General features: G+C 41.8%; 1 protein-coding gene across 10 annotated transcripts in view; it reads right to left on the bottom strand.

The window, feature by feature from the left end:
• LOC106613666 (unconventional myosin-IXb) overlaps positions 1-18,669 on the bottom strand; it is a 113,095-nt gene that overhangs the window by 85,542 nt on the left and 8,884 nt on the right. For 7 of the 10 annotated variants that reach the window (XM_045687442.2, XM_082956778.1, XM_082956782.1 and 4 more), the window contains exon 1: positions 18,108-18,500. The exons of 1 other annotated variant lie outside the window; for it this stretch is intronic. The gene's annotated coding sequence lies outside the window, so the exon portion shown is untranslated. Of the gene's footprint in view, positions 1-18,107; positions 18,501-18,669 lie in introns of those variants that run through there. 2 more of the 10 variants (XM_082956781.1, XM_082956777.1) reach the window with 2 other exon arrangements.

Genomic DNA, 18,669 nt, shown 5'->3' on the forward strand with positions numbered 1-18,669 from the left:
TTCTCATTCTATAGTGAGAATATAAATAGTGGGCACTTTGAATACAGTGTTGTTTGACATGACAACAAATGAAAATGCCAGGGAGGAGTTGTGACAGGGTAGGAACCAAGGTGTTGGTCAGTGTTTCTTAGGGGACCCTGTAATCTTTGGCTACATTAAATGTTTTTTTCCCCATGTAGCCAACATATTCATGCTTCACCTGTTCCTCTTTGATTAAGAAGATACTGTTGCACAAACATGCTGATTTTGGCCTACTCCATCACTGGTATCAGGCTATGTAGCTAGCTATGTTTGCTCTGATTCAGTACATTTATTAGCTAGCTAGCCAGCTACTACAATTAGCATGATTTAAGTAAAACTTGCTAATGTAAGATGCAGATGTAAGAAGCACAAAGATAAAATTATTGAACTAGAGATGCAAATTTTGCTGCCGACTGACCATCATTAACCGGTTAACAAACGGTTACAAAAATTCCAAACAGTAAAATGGCGTGACAGACAGAAATTCCTATCAGAGATCTGTATATAATGACGAGATGCTAATTTCTCCGCCCTAACAATGGCAGTCATCCCAAGGCAGGCAACATAGAAACACAATGGGCTTGTTTTGGCAAGAGTGAAAGCTCACACGTCGCACTCCTCTCGCTGCTGCTGCATGCAGCTGCATGCATGCATGCATGCATGCATGCCATGCAGCATACATGCAGCATACATGCAGCATACAGCAGCCCGCCAGCTCGGCCGGACATTTTTCATGAATAGCTTAATGAAAGTATGCAACAATAAGCCTATCTTCTTACAGTCAAAAGGGTATAGCCTATTATGGAACATGCAACTCCTGTAATGAAGCAGCTAATAAAACGTTATTTTCAAAATGCGAGCAGTTGTGAACAATTAAAATCTCCGTTAGAAATTTAGAGGGGAATCTATAACTAGAAGAGGTTGCTAATATGGACTAGGATTGTGCCTTCGGCTGCTGGAAAAACGAAAGAAAGTTGATATAAAACCCAATAGAACAGGAGAGTAATGCTGGTTAATGGCATCAGGAAGTCTATCAAATAATTGCCTCAACGTTTCTATGGATGGATTTTCGCAAGGCTACTTCGAAACAAGGTAAGACATGCCTCATTTGAAGTAAAGCGTTCAGACAATTCTAGCCTCAAGCTCACATTGCAGTGGTAGGTGACGCACTGATAACAGAAGGCAGGCTGACTATAGCCTATGCAATCGAATGGCAAATGGGAGGCGTGCTTTAATTACGAGTTGAGAAATAAAAATAGCTCCTTTTAAAATCGTGGCCATCAAAGTAAATAATTCTAAATGCAAATCCCATGTTATTTGTTGCGCAATGACTGGGCTTACAAAAGCACATTTCACCCAAGTGAGGAGCTACTCTTGCTGTTTAAGAGATAAGATATTCCGCTCCTCAAACTAGGCTCTGTATGCTGTGCCAATTGAATTTCACTAAATTAAGAAAATTAACCTATAGACCGATAATCATGACCGGTCAAAATGCATTTTCAGGAGCTAAACGGTTAACATCCCTATATAGAACGCTTGTGGATTTATATTAAGCGGCAAAGTGGAAATATTATCGACATCAACATTGTTGCATGGGCTGCATTGACCATGCAGACTGAACACAAGTGTCTCGTGGTCAAGCAACAAATGTGCTTCTTGAGTGACAGGGGGCGGGGCTAGGTCTGTGTGGAAAACGGCATGGAGAGAGAAAGAGCGTAGAGGCATGACAACCTATAAAAATTAACGTCATGTATACGGCATATCACATTTAACAAACATTCAAATACCGTTGTAGAAGGGAAAGTAAAAACCCTAACCAGTCCGCGCATCAATAGCGGTATATAGTCAAATACGGTATACCGCCCAGCCCTACACCATGGACCCACTCCAATTCGCATACCGCCCCAACAGATGACGCAACCTCTATTGCACTCACACTGCCCTTTCCCACCTGGACAAAAGAAACACCTATGTGAGAATGCTGTTCATTGACTACAGCTCAGCGTTCAACACCATAGTGCCCTCCAAACTCATCACTAAAACTAAGGACCCTGGGATTAAACACCTCCCTCGGCAACTGAATCCTGGCCTTCCTGACTGGCCGCCCCCAGGTGCTGGGGTTAGGCAACATATCCGCCACACTGACCCTGAACACGGGGGCCCCCTCAGGGGTGGGTGCTTAGTCACCTCCTGTACTCATTGTTCACCCACGACTACGTAGCTGCACACGACTCTAACACCAAGTTTGCCGACAACACAACGGTGGTAGGCCTAATCACCGAGGACGAGACAGCCTACAAGGAGATCAGAGACCTGGTAGTGTGATGCCAGGACATTTCCCTAAACATCAGCAAGACAAAAAGGGGCTGATCGTGCACCAAAGGAAATGAAGGGCCGACCACACCCCCATCCACAGGGCTGTAGTGGAGCAGGTCAAGAGCTTCAATTTCCTCAGTGTCCAAATAAAGAGTTAAAATGGTCCAAACACCAACAGTCGTGAAGAGGGCACGACAATACCTCTTCCCCCCTCAGGAGGCTGGAAAGATTTGGCATTGGCCCTCAGATCTTCAAAAAGTTTGACAGCTGCACCACTACTTGGTATGGCAACTGCTTGGCATCCGACTGCAAGGCGCTGTAAAGACTACAGCCAAGTTCCATGCCATCCAGAACCTCTATACCAGGAGGTGTCAGAGAAGGCCCTAAAAATTGTCTAAAGCCACCCAAGTCAGACTTCTCTCTGCTGCAGCACAGCAAGTGGTACCGATGCACCAAATCTGGAACCAACAGAACCCTGAACAGCTTCTACCCCCCAAGCCATAAGACAGCTAAATTGTTGGTTAAATAGTTAACCAATAGCTACCCAGACTATCTGCATGGACCCTTTTTGCACAAACGCTTTTGACTCATCACATAAGCCACTGTTACTGTTTATTATACATGTACATATCTAGCTCGATTACCTCGTACCCCTGCACAGCAACTCGGTACTGGTACCCTGTGTATTAGAGGTCAACCGATTATGATTTTTCAACGCCAATACCGATTATTAGAGGTCCCAAAAAAAGCCGATACCGATTAATAGGCCGATTTTTTTCTTCTTTTTTTTGCATTTGTAATAATGACAATTACAACAATACTGAATGAACACTTACTTTAACTTAATACATCAATAAAATCAATTTAGCCTCATAAATAATGAAACATGTTCAATTTGGTTTAAATAATGCAAAAACAAAGTGTTGGAGAAGAAAGTAAAAGTGCAATATGTGCCATGTAAAAAAGCTAATGTTTCAGTTCCTTGCTCAGAACATGAGAACATATGAAAGCTGGTGGTTCCTTTTAACATGAGTCTTCAATATTCCCAGGTAAGAAGTTTTAGGTTGTAGTTATTATAGGACTATTTATCTCTATACCATTTGTATTTCATACACCTTTGACTATTGGATGTTCTTATAGGCACTTTAGTATTGCCAGTGTAACAGTATAGCTTCCGTCCCTCTCCTCACCCCTATCTGGGCTCGAACCAGGAACACATTGACAACAGCCACCCTCGAAGCATTGTTATCCATCGCTCCACAAATGCCGCGGCACTTGCAGAGCAAGGGGAACAACTACTTCAAGGTCTCAGAGCGAGTGCCGTCACCGATTGAAACGCTATTAGCGCGCACCCCGCTAACTAGCTAGCCATTGCACATCGGTTACACCAGCCTAATCTCGGGAGTTGATAGGCTTGAAGTCATAAACAGCTCAATGCTTGAAGCACAACGAAGAGCTGCTGGCAAACGCATGAAAGTGCTGTTTGAATGAATGCTTACAAGCCTGCTGCTGCCTACCACCGCTCAGTCAGACTGCTCTATCAAATCATAGACTTAATTATAACACACAGAAATACGAGCCTTAGGTCATTAACCTGTTGGGGCTAGGGGGCAGTATTTTCACGGCTGGATAAAAAAACGTACCCGATTTAATCTGGTTACTAATCCTACCCAGTAACTAGAATATGCATATACTTATTATATATGGATAGAAAACACCCTAACGTTTCTAAAACTGTTTGAATGGTGTCTGTGTATAACAGAACTCATTTGGCAGGCAAAACCCTGAGACAGATTCTGACAGGAAGTGGATACCTGATGTGTTGAATTACCTTTAAGCCTATGCCATTGAAACACACAGGGGCTGATTAATGTTTTGGCACTTCCTATTGCTTCCACTAGATGTCACCAGCCTTTACAAAGTGTTTTGAGTCTTCTACTGTGAGATCTGACCGAACAAGAGCCTTGGAACGGTGATGGCCGATTAGACTCTGGCGTGCGAGGTCATGTTGGGTACCCTCGTTCCAATACGTTTTAAAAGAGAATGCATTCGTCCACCTTGAATATTATTCATGTTCTGGTTAAAAAAGGCACTAATGATTTATGCTATACAACGTTTGACATGTTTGAACGAACGTAAATATATTTTTTCCCCTCGTTCATGAAGTGCAGTCCGGCGGGCTTAGATCATGTGCTAACAACACGGAGCTTTTTGGACATAAATGATGAGCTTTTTTGAACAAAACTACATTCGTTATGGACCTGGGATTCCTGGAAGTGACATCTGATGAAGAGAATCAAAGGTAATGGATTATTTACATAGTATTTTAGATCTCTCCAACATGGCGGTCAGTCTGTATCGCAAAGCGTATTTTTCTGGGCGCAGTGCTCAGATTATTGCAAAGTGTGATTTCCCAGTAAGGTTATTTTTAAATCTGGCAAGTCGATTGCGTTCAAGAGATGTAAATCTATAATTCTTTAAATGACAATATAATATTTTACCAATGTTTTCTAATTTTAATTATTTAATTTGTGGTGCTGACTTGAATGCCGGTTATTGAAGGGAAACGATTTCCTGAACATCAACGCCATAGTAAAACGCTGTTTTTGGATATAAATATGAACTTGATAGAACTAAAAATGCATGCATTGTCTAACATAATGTCCTAGGAGTGTCATCTGATGGAGATTGTCAAAGGTTAGTGCATCATTTTAGCTGGTTTTAGTGACGCCCGTCTTTGAATTGACAAAATATTACACACAGCTATTGTCAATGTACTCTCCTAACATAATCTAACTTTATGCTTTCGCCGTAAAACCTTTTTGAAATCGGACAACGTGGTTAGATTAAGGAGATGTTTATCTTTCAAAGGGTGTAAGATAGTTGTATGTTTGAAAAATTAGAATTTTGACATTTATTTGGTTTCAAATTTGCCGCTCTTGAAATGCACCTGCTGTTGATAGGGTGCACCACGGGTGGCACGCTAGCGTCCCACATAGCCCCAAGAGGTTAATATGGTAAAATCTGGAAACTATCATTTAGATAAAACACGGAACGGTTCCGTATTTCACTGAAAGAATAAACGTTTTGTTTTCTAACGGGCGGCATCCCCAGGTCTAAATATTGCTGTTACATTGTACAACCTTCAATGTTATGTCATAATTATGTACAATTCTGGCAAACTAATTACAGTCTTTGTTAGGAATAAATGGTCTTCACACAGTTCGCAACGAGCCAAGCGGCCCAAACTGCTGCATATACCCTGACTGCTTGCACGGAACGCAAGAGAAGTGACACAATTTCCCTAGTTAAAAGAAAGTCATGTTAGCAGGCAATATTAACTAAATATGCAGGTTTAAAAATTATATACTTGTGTATTGATTTTAAAGAAAGGCATTGATGTTTATGGTTAGGCACACATTGGTGCAATGATAGTGTTTTTTCGCGAATGCGCTTGTTAAAATCATCACCCGTTTGGCGGACTAGGCTGTGATTCGATGAGAAATGAACAGGCACAGCATCAATTATATGCAACGCAGGACACGCTAGATAAACTAGTAATATCATCAACCATGTGAAGTTAACATAATCACTAGTTAAGGTTGATTGTTTTATTATAAGATAAGTTTAATGCTAGCTAGCAACTTACCTTGGCTTCTTGCTGCACTCGCATAACAGGTAGTCAGCCTGCCACGCAGGCTCCTCCTGGAGTGCAATGTAAGGCAGGTGGTTAGAGCGTTGGACTAGTAACCTGAAGGTTGCAAGATCGAATCCTCGACCTGACAAGGTAAAAATCTGTCCTTCTGCCCCTGAACAAGGCAGTTAACCCACCGTTCCTAGGCTGTCATTGAAAATAAGAATGTGTTAACTGACTTGCCTAGTTAAAATAAAAAAATAAAAATATTTTTATCAGCCACAATCGGTGTCCAAAAATGCCGATTGTTATGAAAACTTGAAAATCGGCCCTAATTAAAATCGGCAATTCCGATTAAATCGGTCCACCTCTACTGTGTATATAGTACTCTGTGTATATTGTTACTCATTGTGCATTTATTCCTCGTGTTTTAAATTATCTGCATTATTGGGAATTAAACACATTCAGCTTCTCCTGGCTTCCAAACATAGCCTACAAGCCACTGATGCAGACCTTTGGAACATCTACATTTTAAAACGTCTCAAACCCATGTAATATAGCCTACACCATCGCAATAAATCCATTATTTATTTTAGACAAGTCTAAAGCATGGTATGAAGAAAATGTAGTCTATTTCAGAAGAACAGAATAGCATACTCTGAGTATGCCATATAGCTGTGGGCTACACAAGTTCATAGCGGACAACATTTACTTGCCATTAATTTATAATATGATGAACACAGCTGAATAAAATAAAGTATATTTTCTCCAACACATGCGGCTATTCTGTGTTGAGCGGTTAACAAAGACACAGGTCCTCCTATATGCTTAATTTAGAGTTATTTATGCAACTTTAGTTGTGATACAAATGTTGAAAAAAGTCACATGCAAGTAATGAGCTCTGCTTTATTGTTAGCCTATAGAAATGTGCAACATGAGCTCTGCTTTGTTGTTAGCCTATAGAAATGTTGTGCAACATGAGCTCTGGAAGTGTTTGATTAGATATTCGATTACATTTGCATTGATGTCAGAGTGATTGTACATGTCTACCTACATGTACATATTACCTCGACACCGGTACCCCCTGTATATAGCCCCGCTGTTGTTATTTACTGCTGCTCTTTAAATTGTTATTCTTACCTCACATTTTTTATTGTATTATCTTAACTGCATTGTTGGTTAAGGGCTTGTAAGTAAGCGTTTCACTGTAAGGTCTACACCGTTTGTATTAGGCGCAGTTGACAAATACAATTTGTTTTGATTAGAGGGACAATAGAGCGGCAGGTAGCAGCATGTATGCTAGTGGTTAGCGCATTGGGCCAGTAACCGAAAGGTTGCTAGATCGAATCCCCGAGCTGACAAGGTAAACATCTGTCGTTCTGACACTGAACAAGGCAGTTAACCCACTGTTCCTAGGCTGTCATTATAAATAAGAATTCGCTCTTAACTGACTTGCCTAGTTAAATAAAAGGTTTAATAAAAAAAATGTATAGAGTGCTGAGTACCAGGCAGTTAGCAAGCTTGGTAGGCTACTAATGACCATCAGCAGCATCAGATCTTGGAGAAACCCAATTACGATGACTAAACGGTCACGTGGAATTTGACTGCCGTCATAACTCGTGACCGCCGGTGTGGCGGTTATACGGTCACCGTAACAGCCCTACCCATAATTAAGCATTTCACTGTTAGTCTACACCTGTTGTTTATAATGCATGTGATAAGTAACTGTAGTGATGTATTTGAGACATTACATTTTGTTGGTTAGCTAGTGAATTTTGTCCATATTAGTATAGATGTGTCAGGAGTCAAAACAAGGTATCAATAACAAGATACAATGAGCTGAAACAAGCCACCTACGATTCCCAACATGGAAACGTCTTGTCATTGTTGCCAGTTATCTGACCGTCCAGAATCTTAACACACCAGACTTCTGCCCCATCGTTTGGGACGTTGTCAGCTAACAAGTCTATAAACCACACGCCATGGCCAGCAGCAGACCAACATGAGGTTTAATCACATGCAAACTTTCAATCCAGAGGACCTGCATGCATGAGAATAGAGGAGTTCCCAGCAGAAGATTATTTTATCCAGAAGGCAGCTTGAATGGATGGGGATGGAAGAGATGGTGGCGTTAAAGGGGAAATGTGCCTTCAGTCAGGCGGATGAGCCGAAACTCAACGCTTTCACATGAAACGTTACATTTACAATAAGGAAATCCAGAGCATTCCATGGCTCAGGACATGCTGCTTTTTGCCCTTAAACTGCTCAGACCTGGTGGGGGTTAGGTCAGTGGGAAGCAGAATTTGAAGACAGAAAGAAACCATAGATCAGACTATTTACAGTTAGAGGCCTCTAGAGCTGACAACTGTTCAATCTACATCCCATCGAAACATGTCTGTACATTCTGTAATGTGGCATCCCTCCTGAATATGCCTGAGCACAGAGACGGGGGGGGGGGGGGGGGGGCATTCTTTCAAGACGTGGGCAAGAAGGAAGGGGTGGCGTGGAGGGAGCAGCTGTGTGCGTCGAGTGGCAGAAATCAAGAGGTGAATGGGAAGTTGTGGCAAGGAGGCAGACAGAGGGGATATTGTGCGGGAGCACTCATGTGGGCCACTGCTCTAAAAACACATGACTCCATTGTGACACCAGAATAGCCACTAACTTTTCCCTCCCCCCTAGCTAAGCCCTCCCATGCTACCGCCCTCCTACTCCTAGTAGACAATGCTCTGGAGACAGGAGCTTAAGGTCAAGTACTAAAGCCTGACCACACCCCGTCAGACTAAACCATGTGTTCAACCGGGATTGCCATAAAACAGCATGTTGATATAAGGAGCTTGTCTGTTACCAAGGAGGGCTTGTGTAATCTCCTCCTATAGGGCAGTGGAGCAGTCTTCACTGTGGCGTACCCCTGGTGATGTTTGGGTGCCCTGTCGGGTTCCTGCACTAAAAAGGTGTGACTACAACCATTTTAGGAAGGATAACTCCTTTCTCACCTTGAAAATCCACAGATGGTCAGTAAAGTGACAAACTATGATCTAAACGGCTTCAGGCACATTGTTTTGGTAAGTCAGTTCAAAGGACGAACTTGATCACATTTTGCTGAACTAGAATGCCATCTCAAAACCACAATGTTGCCCCGAACCATAACATTTGGTCTAGGCCTATAGCCTAGGCCTGCTGACAGTGCCACTTCCATATGGACCCTTATTTTTTTATATATATATTTTTTTAAACTAGGCAAGTCAGTTAAGAAAAAATTCTTATTTTCAATGACAGCCTAGGAACAGTGGGTTGACAGCCTAGGAACAGTGGGTTAACTGCCTTGTTCATGGGCAGAACAGATTTGTACCTTGTCAGCTCAGGGATTCGATCTTGCAACCTTCCGGTTACTAGTCCAATGCTCTAAACACTAGGCTACCTGCTGCCCCAAATGACCCTAGAATGTCTGTTATATTAAAATTCAGCAAGATATAGAAACCTTCCACTCAAACATAACATACACTTGGAGACATTCAGCCGTGGACAAACTTGGAAAAAGGTAAAAATAGACCACAAGCAAACGCAACCAGGTGAACCCGGGCAATACTAAACACTGAGTCAAGGTCTTCTGTTCTTTCCCACCCATCACTCACCATAATCGTTAAGGCATCCCTCACTCCGCAGCCAGCTCGAGCTGCAGCCTGGAACATATACCGAGTTCAGTTCAGTCACACTGACTGCCGTTGCTGGACTAGCTGGCACATTCAATGGGAATCGTTCGTCACTATTATTGCCTCGCCTGGCTGATTTATTTATTTTTTCTAAATTTCCCCTCCTTCGCGCCCGTCCTCTGTCGTTAATCGTCAAGTCAAAATGGTGGGTGGGAGCGCCATTATGAACGGGTCTCTTCAGCCTCGTGTTCTTTTCTCTCACAGTGTTCTCTCAAGTACGCAGTGTTTATTTATAAGGGTTTATTTACTGGGCCTTGGTCTCCAGAGGAACCTTGGAACTGTGGCACTGGAACGGGCCACTGATATTCATCATCATCATGAGGAGCAGCGGGGGAATTCAGGTCACTTCATATAGACGTAACTTTTCACATCGCAACCAATTCAAGTAACTCAGCCATGGACATATTACAGCAATTCTAAAGTTGATGAAGCATCAGTATCAGGATAATGTTCTAAAACAGGAAACCAAAGCGCACCCAGGACCTGCACTGCTATTCAGAGGAAAGGGAGAAAACAGGGTGGCCTTGACCGATCATTGTGATTCTGGAGTAGCCAGGTTTAAGGTGGATGCTAGGACTGGGTCTGGGGCAGGGGAGTGCCTGGCTCACTGGGCCTGGCTCACTGACCACAAAGGATGGAGGGGGAATGCATTACTTCTCACCAGGGCAAACAACCAGTCATCCTGTCCACACCACACACACGGCCAGACAGCGCACTTCCTGAGAGAGCTAAGCTCAGGGACTAAACCGGTAGTGGGTGGATGTAGAGGTGTCCATGGTCCAATAGTCCCTACTTGACCTGGGATACTAATTTTACAGTATATTATTTATGATGGGGAATGGCCTAGTCTACAGGAATAAAATATTTTTAAAAAACACTACCAGTACCTGTTTGGGTACCTCCCTCCCTGTCTGGGCAAGATAACCAAGGAAAAAGTCTACAGGGCTGCCCCTAAACCTGTGATGTGGTCTTTGAAAGTGCATATTAAGACGTTGTCTAAGCCTACGCCATCTTCTGGGATAGCTTGTTTGACGTGCATGATGTGACAAGTGGCTTTTAAATGCAGTCATCTGTCCATGAATCACACACTTCACACGTCACTGTTCTAGAAAATTGTTGCATTTTGTGTCTGAACATTAAGCTACACTAAAACTCCAGCTAAACACACAGTTTAGTCTCATTCATCATCATGACGTCATTATGTTTTACTTCATTATGTGCATGTTATTTTATGATGGCTGTGGTGGCCTGAATGAAGGCTCAGCACAACAGCCCCAAACAAATATATGCCTTCAAATTGACAGTCTGGCTTTTTCACTTATACACTGCAATTGCAGCTATTTATAAACTCAGATTGCCCACATTGAGAGATCAGAGTTGCCAGCAGGATTGTGGAGTGCCGTCCAAGTTCTGTCTCCAGCTTAAGCATTTTCCATACGTTTAAAAGTACCAAAAACACACGTCGTCGCAAAATTCGCACCACATAGCTTGGTTAGCTGCTCACTGCAGAATTCAAAGCTCTTTTTCTTCCTTCTCCCCACAAAACGACACACCCAGGAGCATTCCTGTCAATATACTGCAGGCAGGGCTCCTCTGGATTAGAGGCCTGCTCTGACCAAAACCACAGCCACTCACGGACAGAGACACAGAGGACCTGGGCCCCAACACCTGCAAGGACAACTCCATATTCTAGCCTACATTGGACAAGCTTTTCAGAAATGACCAGTTCAGGACACCCTGCTGAGCTTATAAGAACCAATGGCTTAGTGTTAAAATAAAATAAATGCTGGTACAAACTCCTATACTGTACTTGGAATGAATGAAAATATAAATTGGGACAGATGTTCTTAAAGGAGTGCATTACTGTAATATGCCTACATAATGATAACTTGTCACCTTTTTTGAAGACTAGCCTACGGACAGTGAATGAGTTACTTGGTGAAGGAACTGATTAAAGGTTTTTCTTTAACCTTTATTTAAACTAGGCAAGTAAGTTAAGAACAAATTCTTATTTACAATGAAAGCCTAAAAGTTAAACTACACTAACAAAGGATCACTCCTCCCTGCCCATCCCAGTATTCTTCAACAGGAGACAGGAAGAAACCAGCCTCCCTGAAAAACACAAAAGACAGGCCTCTACGTGTCCACGACCTTCATGCCAAGAAATGTCCTCAGCAATGTTATCACATAGTAACTTAAGGCTAATTCCTTCTCATTTCTCTAGTGACTTAACAGTTCCATTAGAAGTCATTTCAAAGTAAAGTCACAACTTGGCCTAGCCTATTTATTACAGAACTGTCAATGCAGATCGTCCAGCTAGCTATTTGGTTAACTATTTAGCAGTATTATGGCTTGGGTGTAGAAGCTGTTCAGGGTCCTGTTGGTTCCAGACTTGGAGCATCAGTTATGCTTGCCGTGCGGCAGCATAACTGTGTGTGTGTGTGTGTGTGTGTGTGTGTGTGTGTGTGTGTGTGTGTGTGTGTGAAATATATACACATTTATTTTATTTTTTAACTAGGCAAGTGAGTTAAGAACGAATTCTTATTTAGATTGACGGCCTACTCCGGCCAAACCCTAACCCAAATGACCCTGGGCCAAATGTTTGCCGCCCTATGGGACTCCTAATCACGTCCGGTTGTGATACAGCCTGGAATCAAACCAGGGTCTGTAGTGGCGGCTCCAGCACTGAGATGCAGTGCCTTAGATGACTGCGCCACTCGGGAGCCCCAAACAGAGCGCCCAACGTGGACAATGAACCCACGACCCTGAGATTAAGAGTCATGCTCTACCGGTTGAGCAAGCCAGGCAAAGGTCATGGATGGCAGGGAGCTCGGCCCCAGTGATGTACTGGGTCGTACACACCACCCTCTGTAGCGCCTTGCGGTCGGATGCCAAGCGGTAATGCAGCCAGTCAAGATGTTATCAATGGTGCAGCTGTAGAATGGAGGATCTGAAGGCCCATGCCAATTATTGTTCCAAGTTTCCGAGTTTATTCAGGTTCACTCTCAAAGAAATCATATTTTTGTATAGCAATATGTAACTCAGCAAAAAGAAAAGAAAAATGTCCTCTCACTGTCAACTGCATTTTTTTCAGCAAACTTAACATGTGTAAATATTTGTATGAACATAAGATTCAACAACAGACAAACTGAACAAGTTCCACAGACATGTGACCAACAGAAATTGAATAATGTGTCCCTGAACAAAGGGCAGGGACCCTGGGCATCTTTCTTTTGGTGTTTTTCAGAGTCAGTAGAAAGGCCTCTTTAGTGTCCTAAGTTTTCAAAACTGTGACCATCTGAATTGCATACCATCTGAAAGCTGTTAGTGTCTTAACGACCATTCCACAGGTGCATGTTCATTAATAATTTATGGTTCATTGAACAAGCATGGGAAACAGTGTTTAAAACCTTTACAATGAAGATCTGTGAAGTTATTTGGATTTTTACGAATGATCTTTGAAAGACAGGGTCCTGAAAAAGGGATATAAGTCCACAACAACGACATCAGAAGATGACTTGAGGTCTGGGAACAATCCCCCCCAATGTGGGGGGTGGAGTTTCCCATTAATTAAATTGCGCACCCTACAAGAGACCTGTGTTTGACTAGCAGTGTTTTTGTACTGCACAATGTAATGGCAGAGTTTGCAACATTTAATTGGTAAGGTTTTCTGGGAAAGCCTTTAGAAAATGTTCATTCAAAACAGTTCATGACTGAATTGTCCATCGCAACGATTTAAATATGACTTCGGAACCAATTTTTGATACCTGGTTTGCATACCCATTGCTGTTTGAATAAATGTTGATAATAAAAATAAAAAGCAAATTGTAAACTAAAAAACTAAATGTGACCAATGAAAACAATTCACTGCCACCCTAGCGACCAATTTTAAATTGATGTCACACCGTCACGTCAAAGGGTCTACTGTTTTGGTCGCAGTCTCGAATCCTGCAACTTTGTGAGTTTAATTCCTTTCATCTTCTAAAATAATTTCACTGCCACTGAATAACTTCTGAGACTCTGTTTTATAGTATCATGCGAGGGCAGAAGGCTTTGACTACTTCCACAGGTAGACCAGGCAGCACATAAACAGACCAGGGGAGCTGGGGGACGACAGATCTAGGATCAGATTCCCAAACCCACATCCTATTCTTTACCATTTGGAGGATAAAAAAAATCTGACCCTGGAAGTGCAGAGCGACTCTTCAGGGTTTGTTACAGAGAACACTGCACTGCCAGCACTGGGCTTCACATCCTGCTCCACACTCCAAGTCCAAACATGGATACGTATTAAACCAGAATGGTTTCAAATCTATGAAGTCACATACAAAAAGTGAATGTATCATGCATAGACCTACTTAATTATATAGTAAGCAAAAATATAAAATGCAACAGGCAGCAATTTTGCTGTGTTACGGTTCAAAAGGAAATCGGTAAATTGAAATAATTATATTATGCCCTAGTCTATGGATTTCACATGACTGGGCAGGGGTGCAGCCATGGGTGGGTCTGTCTCCCTTGTGGGTGGGCCTATGCCCTTGCAGGGCCACCCATGGCTGCGCCCCTGCCTAGTCATGTGAAATCCATAGATTAGGGCCTAATGATTGAGGCCTGTTGGACGTACTGCCAAATTCTCTAAAATGACATTGGAGGCGGCTTATGGTAGAGAAAGTAACATTGAATACACTGGTAACAGCTCTGGTGGACATTCCTGCAGTCAGCATGCCAATTCCACACTCCCTCAACTTGGAACATCTGTGGCATTGTGTTGTGTGACAAAACAGCACATTTTAGAGTGGCCTTTTACTGTACCCAACACAATGTGCACCTGTGTAATGATCTTGCTGTTTAATCAGCTTCTTGATATGACACACCTGTCAGGTGGATGGATTATCTTGGCAATGGAGAAATATTCACTAACAGGGATTTAAACAAATTTGTGCACTAAATCTGAGAGAAATAAGCATTCTGTGCTCATGGAATATTTCTGGGATCTTTTATTTCAGCTCATGAAACATGTGACCAACACTTTCCATGTTGTGTTTATATTTTTGTTCAGTATACTTTCTCTGACCTAATTTCACAAAGTAGCCATGAGTCATCATTGCTTAGGGCCTACGTGGAAAAATGAGGGTGACTTTCCAAGTTCTTCGAAAAACTCAGAACGACACAGTCAGGAACGGGCTTGGGAGATAAGATCGCCAGAGATGGTTCCCAGACAGCTATCATCTCTTCACTAAACGCACCCACCCATATACATCACCTTGCTTAACCACTTCTGAGAGTCATCATCTAAAAATAAGAAACACATTTCCGCACAATTAAAAACACAATAGGCCTACACTATACAGTCAATGGCTTACACTCAAGCCTCCGACATACACTGAGTACACCAAACATTAGGAATGCCCTCCTAATATTGAGTTGCGTGCCCCTCCCCCTCAGAACAGCCTCAATTCGTCGGGCCATGGACAACAGTGTGTCAAAAAAGTTCCACAGGGATGCTGGCCCATGTTGACTTCAATGCTTCCCACAGTTGTGTCAAGTTGACTGGATGTCCTTTGGGTGGTGGCCCATTCTTGATAGACACAGGAAACTGTTCAGCATGAAAAACCCTGCAGTGTTGCAGTTCTTGACACAAACCGCTGTCCCTAGCACCTACTACCATACCCTGTTCAAAGGCACTTAAATCTTTTGTCTTGTCCATTCACCCTCTGAATGGCACACATACACAATCCATGTCTCTATTGTCTCAAGGCTTAAATTATTCTTTAACCGGTCGCCTTCCCTTAATTGAAGTGGATTTAACAAGTGACATCAATAAGGGATCATAGCTTTCACCTGGTCAATCTGTCATGGAAAGAGCAGGTGTTCTTAATGTTTTGTACACTCATTGAACAGTAGCGTCATTCATTAAGGCTATAGTATGAGACTAAGAAATGTAGGGCCTAGGAAATAACCTAGAATAGAAAAAAACCTGTAAACATTTAATGCAGTTGTGTAACATGCTGTGTGCTTGATAAGACATAGAACAACAGGGAACAACAACAGTTCCTGTATTAGAGTGCTAGACCTACATGGTTTAGTTTTGGTGAATTTATCAAACTCATGAGACTTCTCTGAAAAGAGCTTTCCATCTGCTTAGTTGCTTATGCAAAAGCAATGTTGCCTATGCAAATAAGAAACAGGATTGTGGATGAAATCAACACAGGTGTGGATTTCTGTTAAGTTAGCCCATGTTCTGAGATACAGAGCCAATATTTCTATCACTACCAGAGAGAATAGACTTCTGCTTGTAAAATGATGGTATCAAGACATATCTGGCTGATAGAGAAATTACATTGAGCATCTTTCCACCCACAGTTCCACTCAATTGCATCCGCCAGGCTGTTTAGGCCAATTAGAACTCCTGACTCCTAAAAATGGAACATGACCCTGAGCTTTAACCCTCCCACTTCACCCTGAGTTTAACCCTCCCACTTTTCCAACACCAGTAGCCTGACAACAGTAGGGCAATGGGGTATGAGCCAGGGGCCATATGGCCCTTGAGACCAAAAAAAAAAGCCTTTATGTGGATCCAGTGTGCTTTCTGCAGTGCATCCAGAAGAAATTATTCAAATGAAACCCTGTCTTTCATATCTTCAACATTCCAAGGCATTTGAGTCAGCTATGAAACAAAGTCTCTATTTATTACATTGGTTTCCTGTTCCCCTGTTCCCCAATCAGGTTTACTAATCAGAGTTAGGGGCCGAAATGGTCGCTGTATCTTGTTCAGCACAGAAATCTCTCAAAGAAGTTGAAGCTGTAAGGGCCACTAAATGCAAACACATGGCAAACAGAGCAGCTTAGAGAGGGAAGTGTAAACACATTATTTCATCAGGAGGAAATGACTTGCACATTACACACCGCCACTGGAATAACACCAAATAGCAAGTTCAAGAATGACAGACTTCAGCTAAACCTACACCTAATTTCACTGTTGGGACCTTGCACCTTAAAAAGCACAAGAAAGACGATTGGCACTCACCATCTCAGATTGTTCTGAAATCGCTTCTGTTAGAAACAGATGATTAGTATTCCAGGAACATTATTTTGTTGAATTGAATTTGATCACTGAAAAATTCAGCTAATTGATTGCACACAAGTTGGCCATTTAAAATGTATAGGATTATTATATTAAAAATATAACCTAAAATCCAAATTGGAGTAAATGTTGTCTAACAATGAGTTAGACATGAGGAATCCAAAGAAATGGTCAAGACACCCACCCCAACAACAAGTATATAGTATCCGTTCTCTATGCTTGACAAGTAGTATGGAGCTGGGGCTCTGAGTATTGTTTCTTCATCCTACGTAATGTATTTTCAGTCAATTTGGTGATTTTTTTTCCCTCCCCCTGTCCAGAGAAATTAGTCATTGAAGTTGTTGGGTTTATGTCACCGCTTACATCCTTATCTTACCAGGTTCTGACCACTAAATGGTGCTGTTCCAGGTGGGTTTTTTAAGAATCCCTCCCATTCATTGGATTTGGCCCACAAATGCAAAGAAATTTGTGGCACCATGGTTGGCTTCTGACCATTTCTTTGGATTCCTCAAGTCTTACTCATTAGAAAAAAAAGTCTGGTCCAAATAATGTGTTAGGTACTATATTTATTCAAAATTATATGAATCCCAAAAATGTAAATGGCCAATATGGGTGCAATCAATTACCTTAATTTCTCAGAGATATAATTATATTTCAACAAAATAATGTTTCCGGAATGCTCATCTTATCTACTTCTAACTGTTCTGAATTTGTTTCTGTAATCGGAGATGATGGGTGTCATGACTTGCTGAAATGACATGGAACGACCTTGTTCCCATTTGATCTTTTTCAGTTTGTGATTAAGTTTTTCCACAAGTCATACATTAGTAATGTAGCCACAATGCTGTGGAGGGTTTTGGCAGCATGTGGTTGGGTGGAGGTGAAAGGACGTGGGACTGAATTACAGAGGAGAGTCCTCTAACTTTGAAGCTTGGCTACCCCACTCTTTTTTGCTCCAAGATGTGTCATAAAACCTATGTCAGCTACACTTGTATGTGTGTAAGCTCAGACAATGAGCACTCGTTGTCACAATGCATAGAGGCAAAATGGGTTAAGTTCACTACCAACTTGTCTGGCTGCTTTTTTGGACATTGGAATGAGAATCAAAAAGAGGAAGTAGACAATAAGGTCACTTGAATAATAGACATCAATGAACTGCAGTGAAATGTCTTATCACTAATGATTACTATAGCGACACTTTGTTCACTAAAACTCCCTACACAATGATTTGGATACGGCGCAATTCTGTCTAGGGTCTGCTTCCCATATTTCATTGATTTGTTCACTGACAAACTTACGTTCAGAACAAGCATTGTAACTAGATAAACATACATTATCTTACCTTGTTCAGTTGTTTTTCTCATTGTCTAAGATGACTCCTTTCCTTATTGTATTTCCCGCATACAACTGACGGATAATTTAAAAAAAGCTGCTTTTGTAGTTCCTTTTTTATTAAATCAAGACTGGCTAACCAAATACCTTCAGCTAACGTTAGCCTGTTAGCTAAGGACGTTGTCGTTCAGAATCAAGCAGTAAAATTACGCAATTAAATAAGCTAACAGAAGAAAAAAACATAAGCAACCCGCAAAGTTATGTATCTACAAGGTGGTCTACCTGTTTGCTATTGCTATCTTACCCGAATATTAAAACCTGTCTTGTAGTAAAATACGTTGAATTGTACATCCTTTTCAAACCTACTGGCTGGCTTCACGAGCTGACTAATAACTGCAAGCCAGCTACTCTACTTCCTTTTTCTAGCGAAGTACTATTCTGCCAGCAGCACAAATGATAACGTCACTTTAGTTATGGCAATTAAAAAAAATCTAGATAAAAGCCCGCATTTCAACACATTGCAATATCATTAGTTGATTACAAATATATATCATTGTTTTATCAACAGCCAC

This window comes from Salmo salar, chromosome 10, assembly GCF_965601325.2.
Source record: "Salmo salar chromosome 10, fSalSal1, whole genome shotgun sequence".
In the NCBI taxonomy this organism is placed as follows: domain Eukaryota; kingdom Metazoa; phylum Chordata; class Actinopteri; order Salmoniformes; family Salmonidae; genus Salmo; species Salmo salar.